At 32.4% G+C, this 14,534-nt stretch overlaps 2 protein-coding genes across 3 annotated transcripts in view; one reads left to right on the top strand and one right to left on the bottom strand.

Moving 5' to 3' along the window:
* Positions 1–14,534, bottom strand: part of LOC124354747 (COBW domain-containing protein 1-like) — a 225,382-nt gene that overhangs the window by 169,562 nt on the left and 41,286 nt on the right. The gene's annotated exons all lie outside the window — the stretch shown is intronic.
* The window catches only part of LOC124354751 (SEC14 cytosolic factor-like), a 39,811-nt gene continuing 25,605 nt past the window's right edge, over positions 329–14,534 (top strand). The window contains exon 1 of one of the 2 annotated variants that reach the window (XM_046805432.1): positions 329–420. The gene's annotated coding sequence lies outside the window, so the exon portion shown is untranslated. Of the gene's footprint in view, positions 421–10,146; positions 10,249–14,534 lie in introns of those variants that run through there. The other variant, XM_046805430.1, reaches the window with a different exon arrangement.

Genomic DNA, 14,534 nt, shown 5'->3' with positions numbered 1-14,534 from the left:
GTGTTTCTTGTATATAAGTGAAGTTTCAGTCACAATATTTCAAGTCTATATCTCAGTTCATTTTCAAAATATAATGTGGACAGACAGAGAGATGGACAGATAGACAGACAGACTGCAATTAACTTTTTTCAGCCAATTAAACTGACCTTCTATTCTACACTTGTGGAGTTATTTACATGGTGCAATAGTTGCAGCTAGGAAAATTGAAAACAGCATTCTACCAAGGTGAAATGAGGAAGGGGAACCGGGTTTCTAGTCAAGGATAACAAGAAAATTCAAAGGCTTATCTAGTGCAATAATCTCTGAGTAGTATAGATACTTCACATAATTCAAATTGCAGCTGATATGCAAGTATAGTAATTTGTGCCGGGGACAGCTACTTCCCAAGATCTAAGGATTACATCATTTTAATTATTGGTGGTTTGTAATTACGTTTTAAAATTATGATCTTTTAATTAAGAGAGACTTCAGGTTCTTATTTTCCTTGCTTTTAATTTGACTTCAATTGTGTACTTACTTGAACAATATAACGTTACATTTTAAAGTGAACATATATTTTTAAAGCATGCAGCAAATCAGTTTAAAATAGAAGTATACAAAGTCATTGCTGATAAAACAGGAGTTAGAGTTAATTATTTGTGTACTTATAGTTTTTTCCAGAGCTTTAAATCAGTCAAAATGTATACTTCTGAATAATAACAAAAACAGAAATAAAAATTAAATTTAAATATATACTGACCCAATTTTTTTTATTTATAAAATGAGGTTCTTGTGGTTACTGGTTACTATTATGTATTATTACTTAAAACAGTGCACATATTAATAAAATAAAATAAGAGAAACTTGTTTTAGAATTGATTTGTAATGTGTTTTCAGGTAAAACAAATTTTCTAAATAATTTATTGTTGCAACATTTTTATGTTCAATTGTGGACATAAAAAGGCCTTTAGTTGTTGTGTCTTTCACTTTTGAGCAAGAATATACATTTATCCTGAAAATATAAATAACAATATAATACCATGATTATTTACTTTTATTTTTAATTAAAACTTATCCTACCAGTAGTAATAATTTAACATTTTTCTATGTTGTATAAAATTAACTTAGGTTATAAAATGTATTTTTACTTATTTCAATCTTGTCCAGTTTAACTTCTCTCGCACCATTTTGTTAACAACCACTAAAAATTTCTACAATAATTTGGAAAGTATAGCTTATAGGTATTGTTGACTATTAGCTGAAATAAGAAATCAACACACATCACTATATATCTGAATAATATCTTACCATTACCCAGCTCAGAAATTGTGGGTATCGAATAAACTAATTATTCCTATTATCTAGATAAAAGTTAAATCAACTGGAATAGAGAAGAGGATATGATACAAGTCTTCAAGAGGACTGTATACTATACAATGCAGTAATAAAATCAGAAATTACAAAAATAACTGTTAGAAAAAGCCACATTTAGATCCAAACAAAAAATGAAGAAAGTCCAAACTTTCCTGTTGTCTTTAATTGCAAGGAACACCTGATAAAATAAGAATATTAAAGAGAAACAATACAAAAACTGCATTGGAGCCAGTTTTAAAATTTAACAACCAGTATTATTTCAGACCAGTAAAGGACATAAATCCAATTTGTATACCTCGAATCAAAAATATTTCATGTAGTTATGGCTCAGTTTACATTGATAAACAAAACGTTTCATATCTACACATATTTATGAACACATCAGCTACACAAAATATTAAAATATGGAAAAAACAGCAGAACATTGCAGAACATAGTTAAAAAACCAAACACGTCATATGATTCGACAAAACAAAGATACTTGCAAAATTGTATATTTTTATCCAATGATAATTGAATAAACCTTAGAAATAATCTACACAACAAATAAATTCTACAAAAAAGATAGCATCAGATTATTGAAGACCTGGCGACCTATATAATAATCCACATTGATCGCTGATTAATCTTCAGCCAATAACTATAAGTTCTGCCGCTATCATTTACAGACAGATGTCCATTACTAGCCTGCCAGTTTTGGTTTATCATTTGTTCTCTGAAGATGGCTATATAGTGAGGATAAAATATTTCAAAATTTGAATTGTGTTAGCATGTTCTAGACATGCTGTAACCGTAAAATTTAGCTAATAAACAAGACCAGGTAGATAAGCCTAAGAATAAAAATTACTAAAATTCTTAACACCCTAATCTTTAAATGCACTCATAGTACTCTGAAATAAAGAATTAAATATATGTGACAATTTTTAAATACTTCTTAGGACAATGTCAAAAATATCAATTTATTTTACCTTTTATTTTTTATAATTCCTTCATATGTTTTTGCCCACAAAGATGCAAGGAAAGTTAAATGCATTCCAATTGATACTTACCCGCGTTAAGGGAAAGGTGATTAATTTTCTATAGATTAACTCCAACAAGAGGATAACATTTATATAACACTTACAAAACTTGCAAATCTATGTACTAAAAGAGATGAGATTTGAGAAATTAATCTTGAGATTTATGCTGTGGAAAATTCATCTCTCACCTTGTGTACAAAAAGGTAACATCATTAAAAATGAATTTGCAAAATATAACAAACTTAAAATTTTCAATTAGTGTACTAACATTTATCAACAAACTAACTATTACAAAATACATATGGTTATAGTATTTAGCTGGTCAGTTATGTCAATACAATCTCTTAAGATTTTATGAGAAACACAAAGCAAAAAATATGAAATTCTGAATAAAAATATATCTATTTCTGAACCTTATGTTTAAAAAGAGTGTAATAACATTAAGGTGATATAGATAATTTAAATATTGTAAAAATATTAGGGAGTTAAAATTTAAGAACAACGTATAAAACAAATAGTGCAAAGTAAAACTACTTAGTCATATCCAGTCTCTCACATTCATGATGTAGAATGGGTAATTTATTTATTTATTACATGAACATTAAGAACAGTAATTTGTCAAGTTACAATAAGTAGAATTAAGGAGATGTGTTCATTAATTCCAGGAACTCTTCTATCTTGTACACAGGATTCTTCAACAGGAATTCTTTAAACAAGCTCTTCAGTCTATTGCCAGTCAGGGTCCGGAGGTGGTCTGGAAGGAGGTTTTTCAGTTTTTGGCCTACGTATGACGGTTTTTTCTCGAAGAGGGCTGTTCTATGTTGGGGTAGGACGAATCTAGAGGCATGGCGTGTGGGGTAGCTGTGAAGGTCCATGTGAGTCTGCAGGTTTAGTGTGTCTGCATATAAAATGGCTTCATAGATGTAGAGCGCAGGTACTGTTAGTATGCATAGGGTCTGATAGGCTTGACGACAGCTTTGCTGGGACTCCAGGTTCGCAATTGTCCTAATTGCCTTCTTTTGTAGTACAAGTACTCTCTTCAGATTTCCCGAGGAGCTTCCCCAGATTGTAAGACCATATCTAATATGAGATTCTACTAGAGCGTAGTATGCCATTTTTGCCGCTTCCTGAGTGCCAACCCATTTAATGCGTTTAACAACATAGACACCAGTGCTGATTTTATTGCAGATGTTGTTTACATGGTTTGCCCATGTGAGTCCATTATCTAGAGTTATTCCTAGAAACTTAATCTGATCAGCCACTGCTATATTGGGGATACTAGTGGGTAGAATTTTTTTTCTGCTAAAATGTACTTGTGTTGTCTTGTCAGGGTTTATTGCTAAATCATTTTGTTTACTGTAGGCTATGGCTTTTTGAAGAGATGCAACAGAGTTGTCGTACAATTCTTGAGCTGTGTCATTTTTTAAAAGGAGGGTTGTATCGTCTGCATACATTATGCGGCTGGTACTGTAGTTGTGAATTAGAGCTGGGAAGTCGTTTGCCAACAAAATGAATAGAATGGGTCCCAGCACGGATCCCTGAGGAACTCCTCTTGTAATTGGTTTAGGATCTGATCTGAACATGGTAGTAAGGCCAGCTGTAGTATGTTGGATGTCTACAACTTGGGATCTCTCTTTAAGGTAGCTGACAAACCATTTGTTTTCTAAGTCTCTTACTCCTAAAGTTATAAGTTTTTTAGAGATCAGCTCATGTCCCAAACAGTCGAAAGCCTTGCTGTAGTCTATAAATAAGGCTGTTACAAATTGTCTTTCATCTATGCTGTCGATTATAGACTCAACAAGGCTTATGATGGCAGAAATAGTTGATTTTCCTTTTTGGAATCCATGCTGACAGTCAGTAATTAAGGCTTGATTTTTGAGATGGGTCATTAACCTGTTTAGTACTATTTTTTCTATAATTTTTGAAAAAGTTGAAATTAATGATATGGGCCTGTAATTTTTTGGGTCGGTTTTTGGTCCTTTTTTATGCTTTGGATATACCCTGGAGACTTTCAGTTTGGTTGGAAACTGCCCTAATGAGAAAGATTTATTTATTATGGATGTGAGAGGGGTAGTTAATTCTTCTGCACAGTGTTTTACGGTTTTTGATGAGAATTCGTCTATGCCACTAGATGGTTTGTTTTTTAAGCTATGTATGACTTGATTTACTTCTTTGCATGTTGTGGGAGTCAGATAAAATGATTGTGTTAAAGGAGTGTTTGAAGGGTTTTGATCCTCTTCCAGTCTGCAGCCTCCCAATTGCTGATTGTTCTGTTTAACTGTTACTTCTGCTATCTGAGTAAAGTAAGTGTTGAATTGGTCAGCTACCTGAATAGGATTGTCAACAACTGTATTGTTGATGTTGAGCCTAGGGCAGTTTTGACTAGGTTGTTTGGCATTTATTTCTGTGTTTATAAGATCCCATACAGCTTTTGACTTATTGTTAGAGGTAATTATTTTCTGTGCATTAGCATTTTGCTGTAATGTCCTTAGTGTGATGTCATACGTCTTTTTTATGTTAACCATTGTTGCTTTGTCTTGTGCCTTTCCAGTTAATTCATAGGTTTTCAGAGCCCGTAAGTAGGCAGCTTTGATCTCAGCTGATTCTCGGTCATAGTAGTCAATAGGCTTGCTTTTTATTTTATTTTTGTTCTTCCTTTGTGGGCAAGATACGAGGGTCGTCCAGAAAGTAAAGAACGATTGCGCATCACGGGCGGCGCAGTTCCCCCACCACCGCGGTAGATAGCTTGTTCGTTAACCACACCTTCTGCCTCAGTGTGAGCTGAGTAGCGGTACCGTGAGGTCACGTTTGCGTCTCCTGTGAAAGTTTAAAATGGCGGCGTTAATTGAAAATCCCGCCAAGTGTGAACTGCGTAGTGTGATACGGTTTCTGAATGCACAGAATGTTCGACCTATTGAAATTTATAGGCAAATTAAGGCAGTTTACGGTGACAAAGCTCCAGTCAATGGAATGGCATCACTCACTCGAATTCACCAACAAAAAACAGGAAAGAAAAACCAAATTTGAACACCAGGAAATTGATGGCAACAGTTTTTTGGGACCGAAAAGGCCTAATCCATGTGGAGTTCATGCCGAGAGGCGAAACAATCAACTCAGAGGCCTACATCGAGACCTTGCATCGGCTTCGCCGCGCTATTCAGAACAAACGACGCGGAATGCTGTCGTCGAAAGTGGTGCTGATCCACGACAATGCTCGGCCTCATTGCAGTGCACGAACCAAAGCAGAACTCAATTCTTTCAAATGGCAAATCTTCGGACACCCTCCGTATAGTCCAGATCTGGCTCCGAGTGACTATCACTTGTTTCCAAAGTTGAAAGTGTTTTTAGGCGGAAAAAACTTTTTGGGTGACGAAGACCTCAAAGAAGGAGTAAAAACGTGGCTTCATTCCTTGGCGGCAGAACAGTATAACGTCGGTATAGAAAAACTGGTGCCACGCTACAACAAGTGCCTTGACAGTTCCGGCGATTTTGTAGAAAAATAGAGTAAGTTTATAAGTATTTATAAATAAATTTTCATGCTCTTATCTTTTGTTTTTATTGACTTATAACAAAACGTTCTTTACTTTCTGGACGACCCCCGTATGTCCAAGGCAGTTCGCAGTGCTCCTTCGAAAGTGTTAAAGGCTGATTCTGCATCTTCGGCATTGTGGACAGCATCCCAGTTTTTTATGGAGAGCAGGGATTTCAGCTGGTCAAGGTTTTTCCTACCCATTTGTCGCCTTAGAGTTTGTGAAGTGGTATTATTTTTGCTGAAGACCAGACTGCACATTTGAGCTGTATGATCTGATAGCCCAGTTTGTAAGACTGTTGCACTAAGGTCATGGTCTGGAATATTAGTACATATGCAGTCAATTGATGTGCTTGTGTCAGGTGTAATGCGAGTTGCTGGGAGAGGAATTCTTCTCATATTTTGTGTTGCCAACTCATTTTCAAGCATCAGGATGTCATGGTTATTAGGTTTTAAACTGTCAATTGTATAGGCATCTGGCCATAGCCCACCTTAAACTACGTATAAAAACAAATAGTACAACGTAAAATTGGTATACACATCTCTCTCTCACATTCATAATGTACAGTGTATAGGCATCTGGCCATAGCCTTAGTCCATCTAAGTATAAAACAAATAGTATAAAGCAAAACTTTGTATTTACATCTACTCTTTCATATTCACGATGTATTTTGGGTAACTGTATCTGCATCTGATCATAGCCCTACTCCAACTATGGATATCACTCCTCTCAATATAAGAGTGTTTCTTTCCAAAGAGTGCATGGTATTGTGCCGACAGTAGTGACTGGCTGAACACCTAGTACGTTAAGTATGATTGGGTATCAGTACTTCTAGGTATAGCAATTACTGAAGCAGCAAGATATAAAATAAAATCATTGTGAGAGTTAAACACGTGTAAACAATTGTTTGAATTCTGCATGCAAATAGAAATAGTTACAAGTTGGCCTTGGCTCTAATTACCATCCTCTGTTATACGAGCACTCTTGGTAAGATTTGTTATTTTATAGAGTTGCTTCAGGTTACAAGACCACAATGATATGCGTTTCCATTCAACCAAAGTAGTTTTTTATTTTTATTTTACAACTACCTGAGATGTATTTCAATATTTTTAATAAATAACTCATAAACTAATGTTTTAATACTTTAGATCTACTTATCGATCTTATCCTAGATCCATGTCATTAGAAATATCTAAAACTTTTGCTTTGCCTGCTCTTTATCTTTTATTTACAGCATATTAATTTTTATGACAGTAATAAAATTCCAAATTCTCTATTACATAAAGCTGATTCTAGAACTATTCTGTCTGTGTAAATTAACAATGAAAAATATTGTATATGATATTCTATCATATCAATTGTAAAAACTATGTATGATAAAAATCCCAAGAATGAGCCAAAGAAACTACATTGTTCTTTCCCTGCGGATCAGATTTGAATTCCTCTATTTTTTTTTTTTTTTCCAATGATAGTTTAACTAATTAATTAAACACAGTATGTTGTATTGTCTAAGTATATAAGTAAGTTTTCAACCATCTGGAGGACTATCATCAACTCCTATAACCTTTCAATTATGAATAAAATATTTTTTTTATAGTTGAGGCAATGAAATGCTTTAGGAGTAATCTAAGAAGATGCTCAATATTACATTTTTATTTTATTTTAGATAAGTAGGTTTTCAATTAGCATTATTAGGATATAAATTGTGTTATCAATAGCAATAAGTGATATGTTTTTTAAATGTATACAACTAACAATTTATAGCTACTAATAATTTGAGATTTTAATAAAATCTAATGTCTATAAATGATACTAGCACTAAATATGCTGTAACATTTTCAGCAAAACACTATGTCTATTGCTCCAATTACAGAAGCACAGAATAAATATGTTATGGAGGATGTCGGGTACGACGATAGTCAAACACAAAAACTAAATTCAACAAGTGAAAGAATGGATGAAGAAACAACCACACCTACTGAAATTTCAAGGTGACACGACAAAAAGAAAAAAATCTGATGTAAAAAGTTAACTTAAATTTGATTAGCTGCAGTTCAAGAAATTAATTTTTGATAATACTTTGACTAACTGTTACATGTATTAGATTATTCTCAACTCTGTCTTATTTACAACCTGTTGAGTGGTTTGCATAATGGAATTACCTCTCATTTTAAAGCGCATTTTCATAAAGTAATAAAGAGGCATCTGAACCCAACCTTGAAACATGTAAATATTTCTGTGCGTATTCACAGATTAATTTTGCAATTTTGTAAACAAATGTTAATTCAAATAATAAATATAAACCAATACTGAACTATTTAGTAAAATAAATTAAGAGAAATCATTAATATTCATTTATACAAGCAATCTAAGAAATGTTTGTCTTCTATTGCCATTGTTTATTATTTGATAGGCAAATAAACTATCAATCATTTTAAACTAACTATGAGGACATATAATCGCAAGTGGCACATTAAACTTGGACAGTGCTGATTGATAATAAAAGGTTGATCTTGAAACATCTAGCACATTCAACAAAGCACTTCTAAGAACTTGAAATCAGATGGCTTAACTTGATGATGTAATGTGTCAAGTGGTACCAGGTTATTGTACTACGCTAAAGAGTGTCTAATAACCACACTATTTAGGTATTTTCCCTTCAAAATAAAATCTGCTAGGCAAATAAACTATTGAGTAAATTGTGCAATGCATTTCTCTAGAATAATACATTTTCAGAAGCCTACGATAGTTAATAGGACATTAGTGCTTTTTAATGCAAGCATAAAAACCTAAGTTCAGTATTATCATACTGACATGCGATATCTCAAACTGTGTTTCAGACAATATTTTAGAGAAACTTACATTTATGTTTTTGGTCAGAACAAAAATGAGCACAGAGATATAACAAAGTACAAATTAGTACATACTGTGAGACACTAGCTTCTAGAAATTTATCTCAACAGAGACCCAACACTCAAGGACATCAGAGAGAGTGTTGATAAGATGTAAGTAATCAGATTATCAAACTTACATACAGCACTTTACTGCTATGTATTAATGATTCCACTCATTTTAAGTGCAAAAACTTCCTGAAAGCCCAGCATATATAACTTGTCTGAAAAATCTAAATTTAGTGAGCGCTAAACTACAGGGTGAAACAGCCGTTTACAATGCGATTACCATAAAAATTAATGCTAAGAGTACACTTATAGACCCTAAGGATATTAGTAATAGGAACCTAAAAATGTGAATCATATTAAATTTTACCATGTATTTGTCATTTCAAGTAATTTATTATTATTTACACTTATATAGTGACTTATGTTTAACCACACAACTACTTGGGTAAATGAGATGTATGTGCTCACTGAGAAATATTAATGCTGTGTAAAGTTTAAAGACATCATTGCCGAATAACAGAACGTTGTCTTATCTAATTATACAGATAAGAAGAAAATCATTGTTTTCACTGATTGTACATTTAAAAGATGAAAACCTACATAAGAAAGTTTTTGTAACATGTAGAGGGAAAGTCTACAATACTGTTTTTATTATTGAGTTGTAGATTTCATTAAATTCTCATGTATAATACATAATTTATACACACCACTTTTTATTCCAAAACATTAAATACAGAGATTATATATAAATGTGAAGTGGAATACGGTAACAAAAAAGGTTACAATGTAAATAGAGTTTCCTATTCCTTACCTTGCCTAACTCAGCTTCCCACCCTGATTTTATTTGAATGAGCATTTAACTCCAAAATGACAAATGATTTTTAATCAATATTGAGGAAATAAAATACTTGTGAAAAATTTGTATATAAAAAGTTCTACTTCACAGAATGAAATGTCATAACTAGTATGCATGCAGAGAACTAAATATACGAGTACACCACTATTTTAATAAGTGAATGTTTTATAGAAAGAAATGTCATTGTTACATTTTATTAAAAAATACACAAATTATGACTATGGCAAATTTTTCAAAATCCCATTATCCTTTCAAATCATCCAATATCAATAAAACACTTTAAATATAAAAAAACAAATGATTTGTAACCTTTGTATCTCCTATTTTAGACATTACTCCCAATTATCCAAAATGACTCATGATGCTATCAGAGTCCTTGTACTTCATTCAATCCCGACAGGGTCAAAAAGTGTACAGCAAGAGACATGAAGGTTATGTATAAGCTTATAGCAGCAGTAAATGACTTATGTCTAATGCACATAGATAATGACAGAGGGGCTGTACACTGTGTTCGATATGTCAGACATATTTGCATACACCTAACTGAGCTACCTTGGCTTTGCATGCAGAAGGTCACAGCACTATGTCTGGTGAGTGTCATTAAAATAGTTTAGCATAATATTATGAGGTATGTTCGGTAAGTAACAATATCATATTTTTGCAAATTAAAAGAAAATTTTTAATCTCAAGATTGCTGTGTTGCCACCCAAAGGAAAAGAACTAGGCATAAGAACATGTTGCTTAAACGTATTTCTCTGGGAATTGTGGTTTTGAATGGTAGCAATGAGCATGTATATTGAAACTTGAATCAAACACCATAAAAGATTCTATAAAGTATGAACTGTGATGTACATGTCATGTTTTAAATGTTCACCTTGGAGGTTATTCAATAGTTGAAATCCATTGTTAGCTTTTGGTGCATAAGGAGAGTTATTGTTCAATAGTAGTGAATTCCTATGATATGTTGAAGTGAGTTCATCAAATTAAAGAAGTCTCTCGTTCATGAAGACAAAGACCACAGTGCCTGTCTGTACACAACACAAAAATCATAGCAACAATTTTGTGGACCAAAAGAGCCAAATTTCGGTTTAATTACTGGAGGTGAAATAATGAACACATAATTTATACTATTAGATATTCACTAAAGAAGTCTACCTGATGCATAACTCTTCCATATACAGATTGTTTAAAACTGATATTCTGGAACAATTTGAGTGGAATGTTTGCTTCACACACTACAAAGTTCTGACTTTTCAAGTAGTAACTATTATTGACGTATTTTTCACCAAGATGAAACCTCTTTTAGGTGTAAAAATCACTTTTAAACACTGTGTGAGATAGCAGGAGATAACTTTGATGGAGAAATTAAAAACTAAACATACATACATAAGCCCAAGACACACAAAATGATTATGTAGAAAAATAAGTTATATATTGAACAAAACAATCTCATGTACATTTGTGTCTCTCAATACTATAGAGGCAATCTCATGAAAAGCATTAAAGCACACTTCCCTTCCTAAATCCATATTGCAAGGTTTTAAACGTTTATTTTTTCAAAATGACTTGTAAGTGTGTTAAGAATTACAACTTCAGACACTTCCAAGGGAGAATGTTAATTGCATGATAGTTATCAAGTTTGCCATTTTTTAAATTAGTGTTACATTAAGAACATTTAAGAGCATCAGAAAACATTTTTGAGTTTTAATGGAAAAGACAATTTTTATATACTTCCACATAAAATTTATTTAAAAAAGCGCTTTCGCCGGTTAAAAGCAGAAAACATTTTTGAGGTAGAAATTAATTAAATGAGTCAAAGAACTCTTTAAGAGGCTGAGTCAAACCCATTCTCACCAAAAAAAATGAAGAAGGGTAAGTGAGATGTTTTATTTTTAAACTAATGTATGTTTGTGAAATGGCTTTAAGTCGATCCCCCCCAGTTTGTGTTATGTGTTTAAGTAACTTGTTAGCTATATATTCATTAAACAGTGTAATCTGGAGAATTAAATGTGTACTGTCAAGGTAATCCCATTGAATGTAAGAATGACATCAGTGATTTACTGTGAGAAAAATCATGAAAGAACTGTTTCCATTAAGTACTTCATCACTTTGTAAATATGTAACCTCCTCCAAAAAAATCATCAGCAGTATTATATAGTCCGGAATTAACATTTCAACTACAACGATTGAGGCAAACCAACAGTACAAGAAGGGAGAACAAGTACCTGAATTAAATTGGATTGTATTGGACAAAGGTTCAAAAAAGGTAATTTTATGAAAAAATATCATGAGATTATAAAACAAATCACAAAATAGAAATGCTTAGTAGCTTTTTGAATTGTGTACTAAACATACAGGTACATTCTAAAACATGTTTTTGAGTGTGTTTAATATATACATTAATTTTATTATTATTATTATTAACCCCTTTCACCCTAATCGCCTTAATTTTGGCCTGTTTTCCTTATCAGGTCAATTTAATTTTGAGCTAAATCTGAATATTTGACCTATTTACTTTTAATAAGTTGTTTATTTTATTTCTAGAACGATGATTTTTATAATTTGTAATGTAACTAAAGAAGATAATGATATTACACGTAATACATATAATATACTTTTATTTTGAAGTAAGATTTGTGGTATTTATTTACTGAAAGAAACATTTTTTGTACTAAGAACTCAAACAAGACTTAAGTATATTTTATACTGAAGTAACAATTAAACACTGTCTTAAAAGCACAGAGAAGTGATTTATAAGACTTTCATGAACTATACATTCATTTAATAACCACCCTTTAAGTATCAGATATCTTACATCTGCTGTAAGTGAAACTTGAGGCTACACACTTTCTCACCTAATATCCAAAGAGTTAACATTGAAAACCTAGAGCTTGTTGGGTTATGTTAGATAGGGTCATCCAAAAGTCAGCCACCCCTGTCATTTCTAGACAGTTTAACCTATTGAAATAAAAACTTGGGAATCTTTGAAGGTTAATGAGATCTACTTTTTGGTCTATCATAAAATGTTGAAAACTCAACGTTTTTGAATGGCAAACCCCCACATATGATAAATTGAACAAACAGAATAAAAATCAAGTAATATTAGATCAAGTGTTTCATCCTTTCAACTCAGGTATTGAAGGAGGCCCGACACACATGAATTCGTGCACAACCACAGATGGGCTGGCCTAATTTCACCGTTACAATGCACTGTGATTATATTTGGGTGGATTTTGTTACTTTGTTTCTACACCTTAGGAAACTTTTTCTTCTAACATAACTATGCAATATGATTAACATCAGCTGTTTTCATATTGTGTTTATAAACTCCTAGTTTGAATCACACAACTGTTTGATCACATGTTAACCCTTTGAGTGCCAGGGATCTCGCTACGAGACGATGTTAAAAAACGCTTGAGTGCCGAGTCTCGCTCCGAGACGATACGTTTCTACGCAAAGAGTGCCGGAGTCTCGGGACGAGACGATTTCTATTTCATTTGTAGTGCCTCTATAACTTATCCCATACTGCCTGATATCATACCAAAGGCCAATACATGAACTAAACTAACATTTAAAACTAATATTTATACCTTTTAATGCTGTTAGGTGACGTAAACAACTAACTAAAATACAACAATTTGTCAGTGTTGGCTCGCGATCGCAGTGTCGTAACGGGTAGCGGAGCATTTTCGAGGTTATATAATTGTGCGTTTTTATTACAAATGTTTCTAAGTTATATTAGCTATTAAAATTAATAAAAAAGTGATGAGAGTCAATTCCGAGTGCTCATAAAGACAGTGTTGTGGAGTTTGTTTGAAAATTTCTTGAATAAGGTTATGTTTATGTTTTGAGTTTCATTTTAGTAATTATTGTTATATTACACATAATTTTAAAAGTATTGCAATTTTGACGTGACAACGTCTTAAATTAGGTTGCGGCTCGGAGTCACTCATGAAAAAGTGTAACGCCCGGTAACGTTACGATGCCCGTTCAGTGGGTCCGCCGCACGGGATCCGCACGGGATAAAGCAGATAACTATGTTTATTCGTGAAAATGTGGAGTGCTTAGATTCGTCATTTACAACAACTACAACAATAAAGGTAAATAATTGTACACTGATATTTCATTATCGTAAACTATGATTGATTGATTAATTGTTAGATTGACACAAAAGTTGAGAAACTGAGTTTATAGGTTATGTCATACTATTGAAAAATGTTGATAGTGTTAAATAAATTATTAGTTTAAATCACTCTGCAATCAATCGTAATTCAGTCGATTGAGAAGAAACAGCGCGTATTGCTAGTCAAACATTTAAAATAACAAATTATAACCTCTAACCTGTCATAACAGTGCGACCAAACAAACGAACTAAACCGACCAATCACCACGCGCGGAGTTAGAATTTAACTGTGTTTAGCAAGAATTTCAAATTCCAATTTTAGTAAATGTTTTATTCAACTTTACCATTTACAATAACAAATTTTAATTAATTTCAAATTATGTACAATGTTTTAGTAAACAAAATATATTTCTATAGTTAAAATTTGTGCAATTCTTATTTTCATTCAATTCCTTGTTCCTATTGTGCAATTTAATAATATTCATATCAATAAATATTCTACCGAGAAAAAGACGTTGTCACGTAAAATCTTCGCCCGTAAAACCGACTTTACAGGCAACCATAATTTTTTTTAAATAAATTATTTTTATAATAGTTATTTTACCTCAAACTTGATTTTTATTTTGTTCCCATGGAAATGTTGCTGTTTAAAGTGATTTATTAATATAAAAAAATTAAATAAAAATTGAAATGTTAAATAGTTTCTTATACTTAATCTATTTACCTGTAAAAAGAAGCTTTTTATGATAAAAA

This window comes from Homalodisca vitripennis, chromosome 2 (assembly GCF_021130785.1).
Source record: "Homalodisca vitripennis isolate AUS2020 chromosome 2, UT_GWSS_2.1, whole genome shotgun sequence".
Classification (NCBI taxonomy): Eukaryota; Metazoa; Arthropoda; class Insecta; order Hemiptera; family Cicadellidae; genus Homalodisca; species Homalodisca vitripennis.
This window is presented reverse-complemented; position numbering and strand designations above follow the sequence as displayed.